General features: G+C 41.2%; 1 protein-coding gene across 2 annotated transcripts in view; it reads left to right on the forward strand.

Moving 5' to 3' along the window:
* Ddx11 (DEAD/H-box helicase 11) overlaps positions 1–19,350 on the forward strand; it is a 117,739-nt gene that overhangs the window by 89,610 nt on the left and 8,779 nt on the right. The gene's annotated exons all lie outside the window — the stretch shown is intronic.

Raw genomic sequence — 19,350 nt, forward strand, 5'->3', positions numbered from 1 at the left:
CAGGACATCAAAAGAGGTTAGGCAAGATGAAGGGCAGTTGTCCAGCCACTCGTCCCTCTGTGGACAACAGAAACTTTAGAGGTCTGCTTTCCCAGGAGCCTCTTGGGGCTGTCCCTGCTGGAGTGGATGAGGAAGGCCCTGTCCTGCCTAGGGTGCTGGTCTACAATTAACATAACATCATTGTTGGCCACATTATGCACATTGGGTCATAGATTCAAATGTTTGGACATAACTGGTCATGGTTGTCAGTGAAGCTTCCTAAATCCATTTGCTTTCTTTGAATTCACACAGGGAAAATGAGAACTGTACCTGTCCTAGGGACCCTAGAGTCAATCAAAGGAAAACATCTCACTTGAAGGAGCCCAGATTCCCAAAAGGAGAATGGTTGTTTTGGGATTGCTCATCTAGGAATTTCATTATGGAGAGGAGACTTAGCTATCAAGACTGTGAAGAACTCTTAACATGGGGGATTCTTTTCATAGGGCTTTCATTCCTGTCCTTGGTAGATCCCTCCATTAGTGAGCCAATCATAGATAGATTCCAGGAATTTAATCTGCAACCTGGGGTGAGGCCCAGATTGTGTCAGAGAAGAACAGTTGAATAAAGGGCATCTCTTACTAACTTCCTTCCTTCCTGTACACAGGGCATCTCTCACCAACTCCCTTCCTTCCTGTACACAGGGCATCTCTCACTAGTTTCCTGTTTTTTTGCCTGTACACAAAGGCCAACTGCAAGATAAATTCTCTGGGGGGACAAGACATCTCAGACTCAGCATTTCTTAAGGAATCATCTGATTAGGGCTGGGTGAAGTAGAAGTTGGGATCCTTCTGTCTAAGTGCTTAGTGGTACAATTTTCCAGTTCTTTAGAATGGGAGATAAGGGTATGTCTAGGTGGATCTTGGAGATACCTGTGTTCAGAGATAGGGGAATTCACTGGAGACTATAAGTTCTTTCCAGTTCCTAAGCACCCAACATATCAAACTATGAGAGTTTCAAGATGAGAAGATGAATAATTGAAAAGCATTAAAATAGGAGGAAGAGGTGGGATATAACCAATAAATGGTCAATGTTGCCATACATTAAAAATTATATGGTGTTGTAGAATATTTGTTTAGGATGTGTTACTTCCATTTATGCTGTGGAATGTTTGTTTAAGAATGCAATGATGTGTTCTTTGATGTTGCATTTGTTCAACTCTGTAAAGCTGTGTTACTTTGCCTGCCTAAAATAACTGGTTGGTCTAATAAAGACCTGAACGGCCAGTAGCAAGGCAAGGGAAAGGATAGGAGGGGCTGACATGCAGAGATAATAAATAGGAGGAGAAATCTAGGATCAAGAGAAGGGACAAAGGGGAAAAAAAGAAGAAGAGGATGCCAGGGGCCAGCCATGGAATAAGAAGGAAAGAAAGATACATAGAATAAAGAAAAGTAAAAAGCCCAGAAACAAGAGGTAGTTAAAGAGAAATGGGATAACTGATGTTAGAAAAGCTGGCGAAGAAACAACCCAGGCTAAGGCCAGGCATTCATAAATAATAGTAAGTCTCTGTGTATTTATCTGGGATCTGAGTGGTGGGCTCCCAAAGAGGTTTTTTATTTTTTGTTTTGTTTTAAAGAAACATCTACAATATGGTTGTTTTTATTGTCCTATTTAATCTGTCACCAACACTACCTCAGCATATAGGTGTTGGACACTGATGCTACAGAAGTTAAGAAACTGCTGGCTCACTGGTAGAGCCCTTGCTTAGCAGCAGCCCTGAGCTTACTCTCCAACAGAAAGCTGTTGGGGATGTTAAGGAGGGGAAACATTATTTACTCCAAGAAGAGAACCCCGGATTTAACCCAGGTCCATAGAGCTCTGCTTTGGTCAAGCTCACATAGGTACAACAGAACTAGCAAGACTGAAAAGGCGATTTCCTGGAATGATGCACACAGAGGTGAAGAGTGTCACTGTCTGGGAAACCCAGGAACATGGGCGGCAGGCAGACTGGGACTCCCTGCACATGAGAACTGCAAGTTCAACTGGACTTTAAGACAGCCCAGGAACCTCACCACTATGGTCTATCACTCTGCTTAAATGACACCTGGAACTACAATCTTCCCTTTGCCATACATTTTTTTTTAATTTACACAAACCTTGAACTGGAATGGCTTTTTGAGCAACTGCTCCCTTTTGGTTTCAGCTCCTACTGCCAAGGAAAATTCCTCAAGTTCCTTAGTTCTCAATCTCAAGTGAACACCTGATTAATCTTGCCTCTCTGTTTAAGATAGATGACTAGTTGCCGTCCCCTGATTGGAGCTGGAGAGAACCAAACTGCTCCTTTCTTTAGTGTCTCCATGGATCTTAGAAGTCTGGAAACTTTGGTGAACTTAGCTATCCTGTTTATGTAGCTTTATGACTACTTTCATACAACAACACAACCACTGTTTTTGGTAAAGTTTCTATCAGTTATAAATTATATACTAATTAACAGAGATGTGAGTAAAGTGGGTTGAACCCAAGAAATGCACTCTAACCCACCCCATCTGTATCTGTCTCTCTAGTTTCCATCCTTTCTTCCCCCTTATATTCTCTCCCTTCATCCTCCCTCCTTCCTTTCCACTCTACTTCCAAACCTTTAGCTCTGGGGTTTTCTGTCTTATGCTCATGTCTCTCCCACTTGGCATGAGGGGAAACACCAGGTTCCTCAACCTCAGAAGGATCATATGACAAAACTGTGTATTCTTTCCTTCCCATACTCCAACTGTGATATTTATGACAACCAAGTCAAACCATGCTTCCCATATGATCTCTAAAGTGCCTTGAGTTTACCTGTGCAACAGACACCACTCTAGAGAGAACTTGCCTGACCTGCTGTCCATACAGAACTGCCCTTATTCAGCATCCTCTCCTGGTCCTTATTCACCATCCTCACTTGGTCCCCCTTACCATCCTCTCCTGGTCCTCTTTCAGCCTCCTCACCTGTTTCTTATTCACCATCTTCACCTGGTCCTCCTTCAGCATCCTCTCATGGTCCTTATTCACCATCCTCACTTGGTCCTCCTTCAGCATCCTCACCTGTTTCTTATTCACCATCTTCCCCTGGTCCTCATTCAGCCTCCTCACCTGGTCCTGCCCATTTCCGTCCTCCCTGTCCTCACTCTGTGTAGTCAGAGTCTGAGGCAGTATGGGTTAGAGGAAGATGGCCAGAACTGAGATCTAAAGTTCTTATCACTAAACTTGTGTCTCTCTGCATAAAGAGGTGGGCACAGGCTTAACTGGGTACAGCCCAACAAAAGAATCCACGAGGAAGATACACTTCCCTAAAGCAATCAACATGAGACTTACACTTTTTTATTTTTCTCTTATTAAATTTATCTTTTTTACATGACAACCACAGTTTCCCTGTAGGAAAAGTGACTCCCGTTACATTTCATAATAAAGAGAATCTTCTAAGATACAAAGAAAAATAAAGTTCCTGATCTTCCCTTACTGTAGCTTTTTTAAATGTTATACTTTATTTTGCTTTAGGAGACATTGGTACCTACCTACCAATTTCTTCTGGAATTGCCCTCCAAATGTTTCCACAACTGTATTTTTGATCTGCCTTGATTTATCTTTGTTCTGATACTGCCCTGAAACAGCTTCCATGTGGGAGAATGAAACCTGAGGTAACCAGACTCGGTGTTTCCTGGGACATGATCGATCAAATTTTGTTCCAGAAATAACTGCCTCTCATTCTCTTTGAGGTTTAGGGCTGTAATTTTGCACTGTTGGAACAGTGAAGACAGGTTTGTAGAGCAGAGATGAGGAATAGAAGCTATGGTGCAGGAGCAGGGAACCTCAAAATTCTTGCCTGGACAAGAATTTGCCTACCATTGAGTGGGGGATGGGTTGAGAGTGCCAAGGGGGAAGATATGGTGATATTTTATTTGTACTGAAATGTGATTTTATTTGTATGTTAATAATAAAGTTGCCTGAGGGTCAGTGCTAATATCAAGCCATAGCAGAAGTCTGGCAGTGGTAGCACATGCCCTTAATCCTGATCACACGACAGGCAGATCTCTGTGTTCAAGGATACCACCAGCATGGAGACACAAGCCTTTAATCTCAATACCAACCATAGAAGACCTGGAGGTCTGTATAGACAGGCAGTGATGAGGTCATGTGGTAGGGTTTATAATCAATGAGAAGGCAGAACAGAAAGTTAATAAATAGGACAAACACACAGGAAGTAGTTCTCTTGCAGAGAGGTAGGACAGCAGCGGCAGTGAAGGGTAAGGTTTTTAACCTCAGCTCTTAGCTATTGCTCTGACCTCTTGGCTTTGAACTCTATATTTGGCTTGAAAGACCCCCGCTCCATTATGAGGACATGGGGCTTTGGGTCAATGAAATGCCCCCCCCAATAACTTAGCCTAAGAAAGGCCATTCTGAAGGAATCAGAAAAACAGGAGTTCACAGCCGTAGCCAGCCACCCGGCCTTGAGAGAGATAACTATGGCCAGCCATCCAGCCTTGAGAGAGATAACTGTGGTCGGCGGCCTTGGGAAAAAAAAACAGTTGAGTCAAATCAGGATATTTTATGGCTGGCCCCCTGGCCTTGAGGAATAAGCAGCTGGGTTGGAAAAACACCCACTATACCCTGGGCAAGGCCAAATCAGCCACACACATACGACCCCAAGTTCACCCTGGCCTTCTTTAAAACAACCAATAGGGACCCTGTAACTATGCTTCTTGCTTCTGTAACCGCGCCTCTGCCCCTGGGATCCCATAAAAAGTCCCCCTTGCCCTAGGAAAGCGCGCAAGTCCTCCAAGAGACTTCGCCCCAGGTACCTGGTCTAAATAAACCCTCTTGCTTTTGCATCTGATCTGTGGTTTCGGTGTGTTCCTTGGGTTTGGGGTCTCTCCTGAAGGAAGATCTCCCCTGGGGGTTCTTTCAGGCTCTGTGTTTCTTATTTAACAAGACGGTTACATCTGCATCTGGCACCCAACGTTTGTGGCACGTACAGCTGCTTGCTTGTGGCCTTTCAGGCCCCTGCTCACACCTGAGCTACACATAGCCAGTTGTGACAACTTTGTGGCAGGCCAGCTGGCAGGATCCCCAGCTTGGCCCTAGCTCAGCCTAGGCCCCAGGCCCGACCGACTGTAGCTACAAGCGGTTACCCACAGGTGGAGCTACTTGCTTAAAGCCAGTGCTACTAACAGCTCAGGCCTGCTGGAGCTACCATTTGGCTGCATTCAAGTATAATTACAACAGCTACATGGAAATGCCAAGGCACATGGTGGGAGCTTAAGGGAGCCGGAGCCCAGGCTCGACTATGCTCAAGCGGGAACACGTGGTTGGATTTAAGCTTTTAGCCAGAACTCATGGCTATGCTTTCTTTCTTTCTCTCTCTTTCTTTCTCTGGATTTCCACCTCGGAAGCTAGGCAGTTGTTTTGAAATTCCCTTGGATTTCTACTGTTCTACGCAGACTTGCCAAGTCAATTAAGATATCAGATATTTTTAAAGGAAACTATTTAAAAGAGAAGTTTTTTTTCCACATTAAAAAAAAATCAGTTTTATGTGTACATTGGAAGAAAATTGGGCTTTGTTTGAAATTTTAGGCAGTCTGAAAATGGAACAACTATATGAGAAGATTAATATAGACTGAATTATGCACATTATTTTCTTATCCTTATTTTTTTATTTAAAAAGATAGCCAATTTAAGTGTCAGGAGAAAAGTTTTAGAAAAACCTGTTAAAATGAATTGTAGAGAAATTCAGAATCAGATAGAAGAAATCAAAAGTAAAGTTGTTTCAGGATTGGATTACAAGTTTACAGAAAGAAAGCCTGCTTTCACACAATCACCCCCCCTTTTTTTTTATCCAGTAACCATACAGTAGCTACCTGGTCAAGAGAATGCACAAAATATTTGCACTGCAGTTGAAATGTTAGACTTACAAAGGTTTAAGGAGGCAATAGTATCTTTTTAAAATTTTTATTTTATTTTATTTTATTTTACAATATAATTTAATTCTACATATCAGCCATGGATTCCCTTGTTCCAACCTCCCCCCCCCCACATCCCTACTCCCAGCCCACCCACCCCCATTCCCATCTCCTCCAGGGCAAAGACTCCCATGAGGATTGAGATCAACCTTGTAGACTCAGTCCAGGCAGGTCCAGTCCCCTCCTTCCAGGCTGAGCCAAGTGTCCCTGCATAAGCCCCATGTTTCAAACAGCCAACTCATGCACTGAGCACAGGACCCAGTACCACTGCCTGAATGCCTCCCAGACAGATGAAGCCATTCAACTGTCTCACCTATTCAGAGGGCCTGATCCAGTTGGGGGCCCCTCAGCCATTGGTTCATAGTTCATGTGTTTCCATTCGTTTGGCTATTTGTCCCTGTGGCTTTATCCAACCTTGGTCTCAATAATTCTTGCTTATATAAACCCTCATCTTTCTCACCAATTGGACTCCCGGAGCTCCACCCGGGGCCTGGCCGTGGATCTCTGCATCTAGTTCCCTCAGTCATTGGATGGGGTTTCTAGCATGATGATTAGGGTGTTTGGCCATCTTATCACAAGAGTAGGTCAGTTCGGAAATCAATATGGCACTTTCTTAGAAAATTGGGAACCAATCTCCCTCAAAATCCAGCTATACCACTCTTGGGCATATACTCAAGGAATGCTCAATCATTCCACAAGGGCACTTGCTCAGCTATGTCCATATCAGCATTGTTTGTAATAACCAGAACCTGGAAGCAACCTAGATGCCCTTCAACTGAAGAATGGATAAATAAAATGTGGTACATATACACAATGGAATACTACTCAGCAGAGAAAAACAATGATATCATGAGGTTTGCAGGCAAATGGATGGAACTAGAAAAAATCATCCTGAGTGAGGCAACCCAGACTCAGAAAGACAAACATGGTATGTACTCACTGATAGGAGGATACTAGATGTGGAACAAGGATGACTGGACTGCTACTCACAACACCAGGGAGGCTACCTGGAAAACAGGACCCAAGAAAGACATGGGGATTGCCCCATGACGGAGAAATGGATGAGATCTACATGAACAGCCTGGACGTGAGTGGGGGTAAGGAAGGGCGAGGGTCAGGGTAAAGAGAGCTTAGAGGAGCAGGAGATCCCAGCTAGATCAAGAACAGAGAGGGAGAACAAGGAATAGGAGACCATGGTAAATGAAGACCACATGAGAATAGGAAGAAGCAAAGTGCTAGAGAGGCCCACAGAAATCCACAAAGATGCCCCCACAATAGACTGCTGGCAATGGTTGACAGACAGCCCGACTGGCAATAGTATCTTATGGCATGCATTCCCCATATGTAAAGCAAATGTTAAACTCCTGGTCAACTTATAATAGGATTATACCACAGGATTGGCACGAGCTGGGACATGTTGTTCTGGAATCTGGACAACAGCTCCAGTGGCAAATGTGGTTCAAAGAGGAAGCAAAATACATAGCAAAACAGTGTAGGGATAAAGGTACACAAGTCTTCCAGGATCAGCTTGTTGGAGAAGGCCAAAATGCTGCAGTACAAACACAATGTTTATATAATATCCAAACCCTTATTCTATGTCAAATGGCAGCCTTGAATGCATGGGACAGAGTTGAGGAACCATGAAAAAAAAAAAAAAACCGGAGTCATTTACAAAGGTTATACAGGGCCCCAAAGAATCTTTCACAGATTTTTTACAAAGATTGACTTCAGTAGCAAAGAGAAGGGTCCCGAATTCAGAAGCTAGCCAGATAATAATCGAATCTTTGGCTTTTGAGAACACAAATGCATCATGCAAGAGAATAATCAGGCCATTAAAGGCAAGATCTGAACCCTTGGAATATTGGATTAGAGACATGGGTAATGTTGAGGCTCATGACCATGATGATATGTGTATAGGAGAAGCAATTTCAAGAGGTTTAAGGAATGTCAGATCTTTTGGATGTGGGAAGCAAGGACATTTGAAAAGGGACTGTAAACAGGGCATTCCTAGAAACAATATTTGTTCAAGGAACAATGGCAACAGAATGGCCCTTCCTTCTGGAGTATGCAGAAGGTGTGGTAAGGGAAAACACTGAAACAACGAATTCACAGGCAAGGTAATACTTTGCCTCGGTCTTTGGGAAACTCCCAGAGGGGCCTCAGGCAGGCCCCCACAGTGAATCTAGTTCAGACCTTTCCTGCAGTCATAGAGGAAACCCCTACTCAGAGCAATTAAATAACCAAATGCCTATTGGAATAAACCAGGCTGCTTGGAATGATGAAACAGAGAGAACAGAAAATTCAGGAGAAAACATAAAGAAAATTCTTTGACAAACTTTTATAAATGAACAAAGACCAAAATTGACAATAAGAATAAATGGTTTTTGTTGTCTGGTCTGGTAGACACAGGTGCTGATGTTATCATAATTGCACCAGAATTTTGGCATCCAACTTGGCCTCTTCAGGAGGTAAATGTTCAACTGTTAGGAATTGGAACATTATCTTAAGTGAAACAGAGTGCAAGATGGCCTGAATGTATAGGTCCAGAAGGTTAGAGAGGAAAATTAAAACCATATGTGGCTAACATAGCTATGAACCTGTGGTGTCAAGACCTGTTGCAACAATGGAATACTCAGATTTACGTCTCTCCAACCTCAGAAACAAATCATAAACTAGCAAATGTTTCTGAGAGAAATATTAGAAGGTATTATTCTAATGAGTGGTCACCAGCCATCCATATTATACAAGAACAGGGCACAACAGCTGTTGATCTTCCAAAGACACCAACAGCTCTACCTTTAAAATGGTTAAAAGACAAGCCTGTATGGGTTCATCAATGTCCTTTAACAACAGAGAAACTCCAGGCTTTAGAAAAGCTGGTAGAAGAACAGTTAATGCTCAGCATATTGAAGAATCAACCAGCCCTTGGAATTCTTCTGTATTTGTTATTAAAAAGAAATCTGGTAAATGTAGAATGGTAACAGACCTTAGAGCAATTAACAAAGTAATTCAGCCAATGGGCTCTCTACAATCTGAAATTCCTTTGCCTACTCTGTTACCAAAAGGATGGCCTTTCATAGTTATTGATTTAAAAAATTGTTTCTTTTCAATACTCTTACAAGAAAACGACAGAGAAACATTTGCCTTCATGGTACCTACTTACAATAATTCTCAACTGGTTGAAAGATTTCAATGGAGAGTCCTCCCACAGGGAATGTTGAAAATCCCCATTCTGTGCCAATATTTTGTACAACAGCCATTGGAAGTGATATGTAAAAAATTTCCTAAATGTATAATTTATCATTATATGGATGATATTTTACTAGCTGACTCAAATGCAGATACGTTAGAAAGAATGTTTGAAGAAGCAAAGAAAAATTTGCCTTGCTTGTGATTATAAATTGGTCCTGAAAAGATACAAAGAGGAGATTCTATTAATTATTTAGGATATAAAATAGAACTACAAAAAATTAGACCCCAAAAGGTGCAAATTAGGAGAGATCGACTACAGACTCTTAATGACTTTCAAAGATCATTTGGAGACATTTCTCATCTATGTACTATTGTTGGGGTAAAAGATGATGAACTGAATAATTTGTTCAAAACCTTAGAAGGTGACAAGGACTTAAATAGTCCAAGAAAATTATCTCCTGAAGCTAAGAAAGAATTGGCCTTGGTAAGTACATGAGGGACACATGGATCTTATTGATCCAAAGCTGGATTGCATTTTGGTTATTTTACTTTCTAGGCATTCTCCTACAGGAATATTAATGCAGAAGGAAGATATTATATTGGAATGGATATTTTTACCAAATAAACTGAATAAAAAATTTAAAACTCATGTGGAAAAAATCTCTGACTTAGTTTTGAAAGGAAAATAGTGATTTCGTCAATTAGCAGGAACAGACCCTGCAGAAATTGTTGTACCTTTAACTAAAGAGGACATTGAAAAATTATGGACTGAAAGTGAACCTTGGCAAAGAGCTTGCAGTATTTTTTTTTTTTGGAGAAATTAACAGCAAATATCCTAAAACCGATAGAATTGTTCTCATAAAGAGAGCTGATTGGATCTTTCCTCAAATTGTACGGGAAAAATCCATACATTTTATACAGATGCCAACAAACAAAAAAAGGCAGGTTACAAATCAGAAAATTTAAGTAAAGTGGTTCAAAGCCCTTATAATTCAGTTCAAAAATTGGAATTGTATGCTATTCTGTTGGTATAAATGGATTTTTCAGAACCTCTCAACATAGATGCTGACTCTCGGTATGCTGAAAGTGTGGTACTGCATATTGAGACTGCAGAATTTATCCCTGATGCCTCAGAATTAACTTCACTATTTATTCAGCTACAAGACACAATCAGGAACAGGAGTCATCCTTTATATATAACTCACATCTGATCCCATATGGGTCAACCAGGCCCTGTAGCACAAGGTAATGATGAGATTGATAAATTATTGATAGGAAATGTGCTGGAGGCCACAGAATTTCATAAAAAACATCATGTAAATAGTAAGGGTTTAAAAAAGGGTTTTTCCATAACCTGGCAAGAAGCCAAGGAAATTATAAAGAAATGTTCTACTTGTTCCTTTTACAATCAGACGCCATTACCAGCAGAATGTAACCCAAAGGGTACTCAGAGGAATGAAATCTGGCAGATGGACGTGTTTCACTTTGCAGAATTTGGAAAATTGACATATGTACACCATACCATCGATTCTTATTCAGGATTTCAATGGGCAACTGCTTTGAGTTCTGAAAAAGCTGATTCTGTAATCACTCATTTGCTAGAAGTTATGGCCATCATGGGTATACCTGCACAAATTAAAACTGACAATGTTCCAGCATATGTCTCTGTTAAAATGAAACGGTTTTTTGCTTATTATAATATAAAGCATATTATAGGTATACCACATAATCCTACAGGTCAAGCAGTTATAGAAAGATCAAACAGAATTCAAAAGGATATGCTAAATAAACAGAAAGGGGTAACAAAACCCCCCAGAAATAGACTGCATAATGCTCTATTATCTTTGAATTTTCTCCATGCTAATGAGAAATGAACAACAGTTGCAGAGACACATTGGATAATAGACAAAACTACAGAATTAAATCAGCCTATATCCTTCAAGGATGTGCTGACTTCAGAATGGAAACCAGGATATGTGCTAAGTTGGGGACAAGGTTTTGCTTTTGTTTCTACAGGAGAAGATAAGCTGTGGATACCATTAAAATTGATAAAGGTTCAATTTGAACAAGAGAGACCTCTTAATTAGAGGGGTGATAATTCATCAAACAGCATGACCATCCAATTTAAACTAACTTATACCAGTAACACATGCCTTTTCATTTAATCAGATAATAACTTGCCAAAAGGGAACCTCCCCAAATTTAGTCTTGGGGAAAGGTTTTTGTTTTTGTCTTTTAGGAGAATGAAGGCTAAGGAATCTGAAGAACACTGGACAAATGAGACAATTGAAGAAAAAGGACAAATCATCTCTCCCAAGGAAAAGGAGTAAAATGGCCTATTGGTATATCATCTACAAAATTTCATAAGTTTTCCTAAATGTTTGTTTCTGCTCTTCTCTAAAGAAATTTAACACTATTGGTCTTCTTGTAGTCCAGTTCAATTAAAATTTAAAGCTGACTTTGGAGTTGGAGAATGGCTCTCTCCTTCTTTAAACTCAAGCAAGTTGTTAAAAGGAAAATGCAAACTCCCTATATCACACCAGAAGAAAGAGCCATCTTCTGATATGGGAGATAAACCAAATTAATTAAGGGACTATTCTATTACTAATCTCAATTCTTTGATTCTATTCTGATTCTTTAAACTTTTCTTAAAGTATGAATTTTATATCAAAATTTACAAGATCAATATATATATATTTATATATGTTTTAAACTTTGTTAAGATATTAATGGTCATATAGAGTACTAACTAATTCTAGATAAAAGGCTTCAATTAGCTGCCTATACAGGTCTTTGTGTTCTAGTCTCTTATCAGTTTTCTGCAAGAAATCACGGCCAGGCCTAACATCAACTGAAGTCTCCAGGCAGAAGATGTGGCCCCACAACAACAACTCCACGTGGACAATAATAATATCACTAAGCTGACAAACATCATCTATAATCAACTTTAGACTACAAACAGCTCAGAGCAATTTTGAGATGGCTAGCTGAGATGATCCAGTTTCAAAGACTACTTGAATAAGGACTTGAGATAAGCCCTGAGCTTTGGCACTATGCTCAAACTGAACAACGAAGGATATAGTTTCCTTTCCTAGAATTTGACAATTATCCCAAAATTTTTCTTTTCAGAATAAAGATACCGTCACCCATACCCAGCAGGAAGCAATTTTAAGAATACGACACCCACATTCCCAAAAAGGTGGTGTGGGGCAGGTGGTTTTTTTTGGTCTTTTAATGGGTTTTGGGTCTGGGATAATTTTCATGGTTTTGGAGGGTTGGTTACAAGTTGTTGTCAAAGGTTAGGGAAAGGGTCAACCATAGGAGATTAAGGTTCTTTTTAAAAAAGAAAGAAAGAAAGAAAGGAAAAGACAGTTACTAGTTTGAAATACTTTACATTGGATTGGATTTTTTTATATTTTATGCAAATTATATATATTGTGATTGATATTGTTAGAAAATGCCATACATATATTTCTAATATTGTTCAAGATATTGTACTTATACTGTTCATTCAACAATGTAATGCAATTTGCTGGTCCTTGAATGTTATTATTACCAACTATTAGGATATAAAGAAATAAAAGTTAGTAGTTAGACATTACAATAGAACATGTAGTCATATTAGGTATGTTTTCAAGATTGAGCAGATATATTTTAGATAGACAGGTCATCTTCAAACCCTTCAGAGATGTACAGAATATGGCATTTAAGATGTTTTAATAACTTAGAACACTTTCCTTTTTTGTTATGACTATGAGACATGTCGGCTCCTGGCAGTACCAATCTACTTCAGAGAAAATATGGGCATTGAAGAAACTTCATATGGAGTTAAATTTCATTGTGGCAAAAGTTAGTCACTGAACAACAAATATCCTCGAATCAACTGCTGACAAACAGTACAGACAGGACATGAAACAAAGGACTACCAACTCTTGCCAAAACTAGTGTGGTTGTGGCTTTATCAAAAGGCATTTTCTGAGGCCAGGACAATATGACTCCATTCCTGAAGTGGCGTTTGCAATCTGGAAAAGGTACAGTGCCCTTTTTTTTCGAAGTCAGCTGAACAGGGCCGATGGCTACTGATGTGCAATGGAACAGCAGCTGAAACAGTTATTCTTGAAGAGTAACTAAGCTCACACCTCTCAATAGTAGACTGGCATTTAATAGAGGGATGTGGAGAAGAATGGGATGCCTAGATGAAGCCTCACATACACATAGCCAAGAAGAATGGAAAGTTGAATTAAAAAAAATAATCAACAATTTCTAGAATTTAAAATCGTGAATCATGACACGACACTAGTGGAATTCAGGTGTTTCTGGTACATGGACTGCTCTCACCAAATGTGAGGTCGAACTGTTGACTTTGTGTACATCCTATACGCTGAGCCTATAGACTGAAGATGATGCCCCAATGCTGTGGAGAAACCTTGGGTGACTGTCCAGGCAGATGGCTGTTTCTGTCAACTCACATTTTTTTTTTTTGGAAGTTGCTTGCATGCACTTCCTGTTTAATTTTTTAGGTAATATTATTTTTTTCTTGGGTCTCTGAGGGAGGTGAAGATTAGTTAGTTATAGTTGAAGATAAGTTAGTTATAGTTGAAGACTAGTTAGGATAGTGAATTAGATACATTTTGGACTTGCCAAAATAGGATAGATAATGGAATGATTTTCTCTGAATTTGTCAAATACAAATGGACTAGACATTATTTTAGGTATTTATTGCTTGTATAAATGGTATATAGTTATTGTATTTTTGTATACCCTTTTTCTTATACTAGTTATAACTTTTTTCCTTTTTTCTTTTTATTAAAATAGAAAAGGGGAAATATGGTGATATTTTATTTGTACTGAAATGTGATTTTATTTGTATGTTAATACATAAATTTGCCTGGGGGTCAGAGTTAATGGCAAGCCATAACAGAAGTCTGGCAGTGGTAGCACACGCCCTTAATCCCAATCACATGACAGGCAGATCTCTGTGTGTTCAAGGACACCACCAGCATGGAGACACATGCCTTTAATCTCAATACCAACTATAGAAGAAATAGAGGTCTGTACAGGCAGTGATGAGGAGGTGATGTGGTTGAGTTTACAACCAATGAGAAGGCAGACCAGAAAGTCAATAAAAAGCACAAACACACAGAAAGTAATTCTCTTGCAGAGAGTTAGGACAGCAGCGGCAGTGAAGGGTAAGGTTTTTAATCTCAGCTCTTAGCTATTGGTCTGACCTCTTGGCTTTTAACTCTGTATTTGGCTCTGTGTTTCTTATTTAACAGACAGTTACATCTGGGATATTGGTGCAGGATCACTTATAAGAAGATTGACTCAAGGGCAGCTTGAACCCCACCACCCCATGCCTGCCGCAACACTGGCCTCAGCTTAGAAGAGCTATGTTTCTGGAGCTCTCTGACAAACTGGATATCTTGCCATGCTGGTCATTGTTGTGGTTCATAGGCATCCCAGCTGGGCAGGACTATTTATGGCTTCTTCCTCAACAACCTCCTTCTTAAAAGCCTGAAATGATCTGAGATACTCACCCGCAAAGGCCTCTGACACATCATACTGGCTTAGACTTCTGTATAAGTAAATATTGGCCTCTTTGATCCACTGAGTCAAAAACTACTAAGGTGTCTTATTTTTGCTGTAAAAAGACACCATGATCAAGGCAAAAAACTTATAAAAGAGTGTGTTTAATTCAGCCTCACATTTTACACAATTAGTGTCTGTGATGTTAGAGCAAAGGCATGGTGAGGATCAGCTAAGAGTGCACCCACAACCACAAGTAGCAGGCAGAGAGGGAATCACTGAGAAAGACATGGGCTTTGGAGACCTCCAAACCCACCCCCAGTGAGACACCAGCTCCAACATGGCCACTCCTCCTAATCCTTCCCAAGCAGTTCTATGACTGGGACCCAAAAAAGAGCTTATGAGTCTATGGGGAACATTCTCATTCAACCATTCCATAGATCCTTAGCATTATCATAGGAGAAAAAAGCCCAGTGAGGAATTGGGCATGCAGGTATTGTCTATGCTGTATTCCCCAGCATGCTTTTCTCTATAGCATCACTAGGTTTCAGACTTCATTTCCCAAGCTGCCTTTCTCTATATTTGCGTGCCACTAAAAACTACCTTTCCCATAGTGCCTCTCATGTCCACAACTTCCATTTCCCTTTACATGGCTAAAGTTCTTAAAGTCATATTCTGGCTTTAACATGGGAGGTGTCAGTCAAGATTTTTGCTTTTTCACCTCTGGAGATAGGAGATGTCTGTTTTCCCTGAGCTGGCTTTTTCTTTTTCCTTTTTTTCTTTTTTATAAATATGTGTTTCTTTGCTGACACTTTCACTGGAGCGAGTGCTGCTTATTCGAGGAAGGTGCTTTTGTGCCCAAAGGAAAAATCCCTGGGGACTTGTTCATCTCCCCCAGCTAGCCAATAAAAAGAAGTGAAGGCACTCAAAACAAAGCTTTCCTACAATTTCTTCAGAGAGACTCCCTCCCAGACAGCTCTAGCTTTGCTCCCAGCTCATCCTTTTCTTCACAAACAGTCCCCATCACCACAGTGGTGGCGTTGCTCCTCTGCTAACTGCTTCTGGAGGTAGGGGCTTCTCTCCCTGAATCTGCCTTATCATCCCCCCCTCCCTATGCCCTTGCAGCCACTGCCTGGAAACCAGACACTGACTTTTTTTGACCCAGTAGACTTCCTTAGGTCCAGCATGTTTTGGGGAGGAATCTGTCCCTTCCTCATCCTGTCCTGGCTCAGATCCTGCCCTAGACAGAGTCTCTTGTGTGGCAGCGTAGGTGCAGAATCAGCTCGGCTTTATTGCTTCCTCCTCCTGCACTTTCCCATGTGTATGGCTAAGATCTACCTTCAGAAGGCATTCTGGATGTGGTTTTTCTAATATAGGCTTGAAAGAGATAGTGCTAGCAGAGAGAATTTGTCTAGCTCCAAGTAGTCTTTTAGTTTTATCTTAGAGTGAACCACAGGTGATTTATCTATATATATCATTAACAGGTGAATCTAATGTTGTTCTTACAGAAAGAGAAACTGAGAAAGAAAGTTCTGAAAGGCTTTTTAGGTTTAAGAGAGAGATTATGGCTGGGCGGTGGTGGCGCATGCCTTTAACCCCAGCACTTGGGAGGCAGAGGCAGGTGGATCTCTGTGAGTTCGAGGCCAGCCTGGTCTCCAAAGCGAGTTCCAGGAAAGGCACAAAGCTACTCAGAGAAACCCTGTCTCGAAAAACCAAAGAAAAAAAAAAGGAGAGAGAGAGAGAGAGAGAGAGAGAGAGAGAGAGAGAGAGAGAGAGAGAGAGAGAATGAAGTTTTCCCCAAGAAAGCTTTTAGTTATTGAGAGAAAGACCACTAAGGTTTCTCAAAACTTCTGTTCTCTAAACCTTGGCTTTAGTGGCCAAGAGGAAACTAGCTTTGTTGGTAAGGTGTTGTACAACTTTCCTCAGGCACTGCAGACTGAGGGGAGGGCTTCTGTTTTGTCTGTGTATGCCTCAGAGCAAATTCCCTCCTGTGCCACTTGGGGCCTAAAGCTTCCCCCAGGAATCTTTTTCTCCCAGTTAAGCTCTTCTCTGATAGTGTTTCCTCTGATTTTTCCCAGTTTGCATTCCTACATCCATAGTTAGAATATTCAGGACATGGTTTCTGCGTGTTGCTGCTTATCTTTTTCTAAGTTTTACTGTACATTATGTTCCTACATTCTACTTTTCTAAGTTTTTCCTGCACTATATTAATATAGTCTAACTTCCTTATTTTTCATAGATAGAACTTTAAGAGAAAAGAAACGCAGATCAGAGAGAAATCTACGCTGTGACGTCACCGTACTCAGGTGATTTTTCAGCCCCTCCTTCTTCCTCCCAAGAAGAAAAACCCCACATTCACTTTCACTACAAAACCGGACTTGTCCCACTGCTTCTCAGAAGCAATGCCCTTGCCACCTGGGCAGCACCCTGATTTGCAAACTGCTTCCAAACTGAAATAGTCATTCCAGAGGCAGAGGAAGAGAATGAAATCATGCCTTTCAGGATTCTTTTGCCACCTGCAGCTCAAAGAGATGCATATTGGTATCTTCCCCAGATTGAAATGGCAAGGCCCTCACACCTGTGTGGTAGGGTTTAGAGACAGGCCTTCTGTAGGGAGGCAGGGACAGATTTTGTCTTAAGGACAGGCCTTTCAGCATGCACTTAGGTGCAGTTAGAAAGAAGTCTCTGTCATATGAGGACCCAGAGATGGGCAGCCTCTGGACAGGAGAATGGGGCCTCACCAGGAACCTCCTCATCTATTTTCTGATGAATATTAACTGCAAAGCTTTTTCTCTAGTCCCTGAACAAAAGCTGAGGGGCTGAAGCCCAGGACACATCAAGGGAGGGAAAAGGGCCCAGCACTAAGCAGGACCCCACTCAGAAGTAGCCTGACAGAAGGCAGAATACAATGTCTGAATTGGCGAAACTAGTTTTCCATGTGCTCACAGGGAATCCACTGGCAGAAAAAGTCAGACTCCTCCCAAAAGACAGAAAATTATAGGTTCTCTTCAAATGACAATGTTCCCAAGCTTAAGTCCCAGGATTATCATCCACTTTTCATATTTGATTGAAACAACACCTGAACAATTCTACTTTGTGACTGAGTAGGAACAGCCTGTTAGCTGCAGTCTACAATATCAACGCTGTAGATATTTGTCTGAAGACAAACTGTAGAGTCAGGTACACACTGCAAGGGCACTGGGGAAATGTAAATGGAGAAAATGGATGGAACTGATCTAAGGGTCCTACAGCCTGCAGACCAAAGAGACCCAGAAACCTCATTTGTTTTGTGACCTCCATCAAAGCCACCTAATGGGACCTCACCTCCTTAAATTGTAAATTTTGGGTCAGAATGCTTGCTCTTCCTCCTCTTGAGAGCTGCAGGTAGAGAATGTCAAAGAGCTTTATCAATATAACTCTTTGTTTAATATAAAAGTCAGTGTGTATGTGTCTGAGTATCTGTGTCCATACTGCAACACAGAGGTCCAAGTGCTCAGCCTGGAAGCCACATTGACTCCATGTCATCCTTCCCTCCCACTTGTCCTTCCTGATAGACAGCATTTCAGTGCAGGATTCCAGGCCCTTATGTTCTGACTCCAACCTCAGCTTCCTGAAATCTCTCTACCTTGCACTACTGGGGGTTCAACCTGAACCCAGGCTTAAAGAATCGCCAGGGACTCATCTCACTGCAATTTTGCTCATGCTGTGAAGTACAATAGAATTTTCAACTTGGGTATCATTCCTGTGTGTGCATAGCGAGGCCCATTCAGCCTGGCTAAGCTGGACAGCTGGATACTCCAAATGTCTAGGGAGGCCAGCCTGCAGGACAGGCTTTGGCTGTTTGGTGAGATTTACTAATTTCTACAACCTCTTAGGTTCCCAGTTATATGTGAAGACTGACTTCAGAGTTCCTCAAGGGTGTTTTGGGAGCAGTAGAACCCTAGTGGATTTAATCAAGGCAATAGTTCACTCAAACATCATCATTCGGATGTTCCATTTCATAAAGGGAAACAATTGTTAACTGCAGAATGGGGGTCCTAGCAGAAGGAAAGAACCCTCAAAGTGCAGAAGAGTCAGCATAGTGTCTTCTTTGCTTGGTGCTATGGGAGGCAGCCATCTGGACAAGTAAGTGCCATAGCCATGAACCAGGGCAATGCACACAGAGATTTGAAGCCAAAAAACATTCTGCTATAGAATGCAGGATTAACAAAATGGGTGACTTTGGAGACCAGGCTCTGGACCAGGAGAACCTGGGGGCATTCTAGAAACATTTTCCTTCTCTTGAGAGAGAGAGAGAGAGAGACGGAGAGGGAGAGAGAGAGAGAGAGAGAGAGAGAGAGAGAGAGAGAGAGAGAGAGAGAGAGAGAGAGAGAGAGAGAGAGAGAGAGAGAGAGAGAGAGAGAGAGAGAGAGAGAGAGAGAGAGAGAGAGAGAGAGAGAGAGAGAGAGAGAGAATAAATGAATTTTTGGTCTTGAACATGAGATATACCTCAGTTGTACATTTCAACTCTGTGTTTTCTTCTTGCTTCAGCAACATTGCCTTCTTTATAGGGACCACTTATCAAGAGTTGCAGCAGAGAACACAAAGGATGTTTGATATCTTTCCATCTCATCTTCTCCAAAGTAGGAAACAACTTCTACTGACTGTAAACTGTTTTCCTGAGGTG

This window comes from Peromyscus maniculatus, chromosome 13 (assembly GCF_049852395.1).
Source record: "Peromyscus maniculatus bairdii isolate BWxNUB_F1_BW_parent chromosome 13, HU_Pman_BW_mat_3.1, whole genome shotgun sequence".
NCBI lineage: Eukaryota > Metazoa > Chordata > Mammalia > Rodentia > Cricetidae > Peromyscus > Peromyscus maniculatus.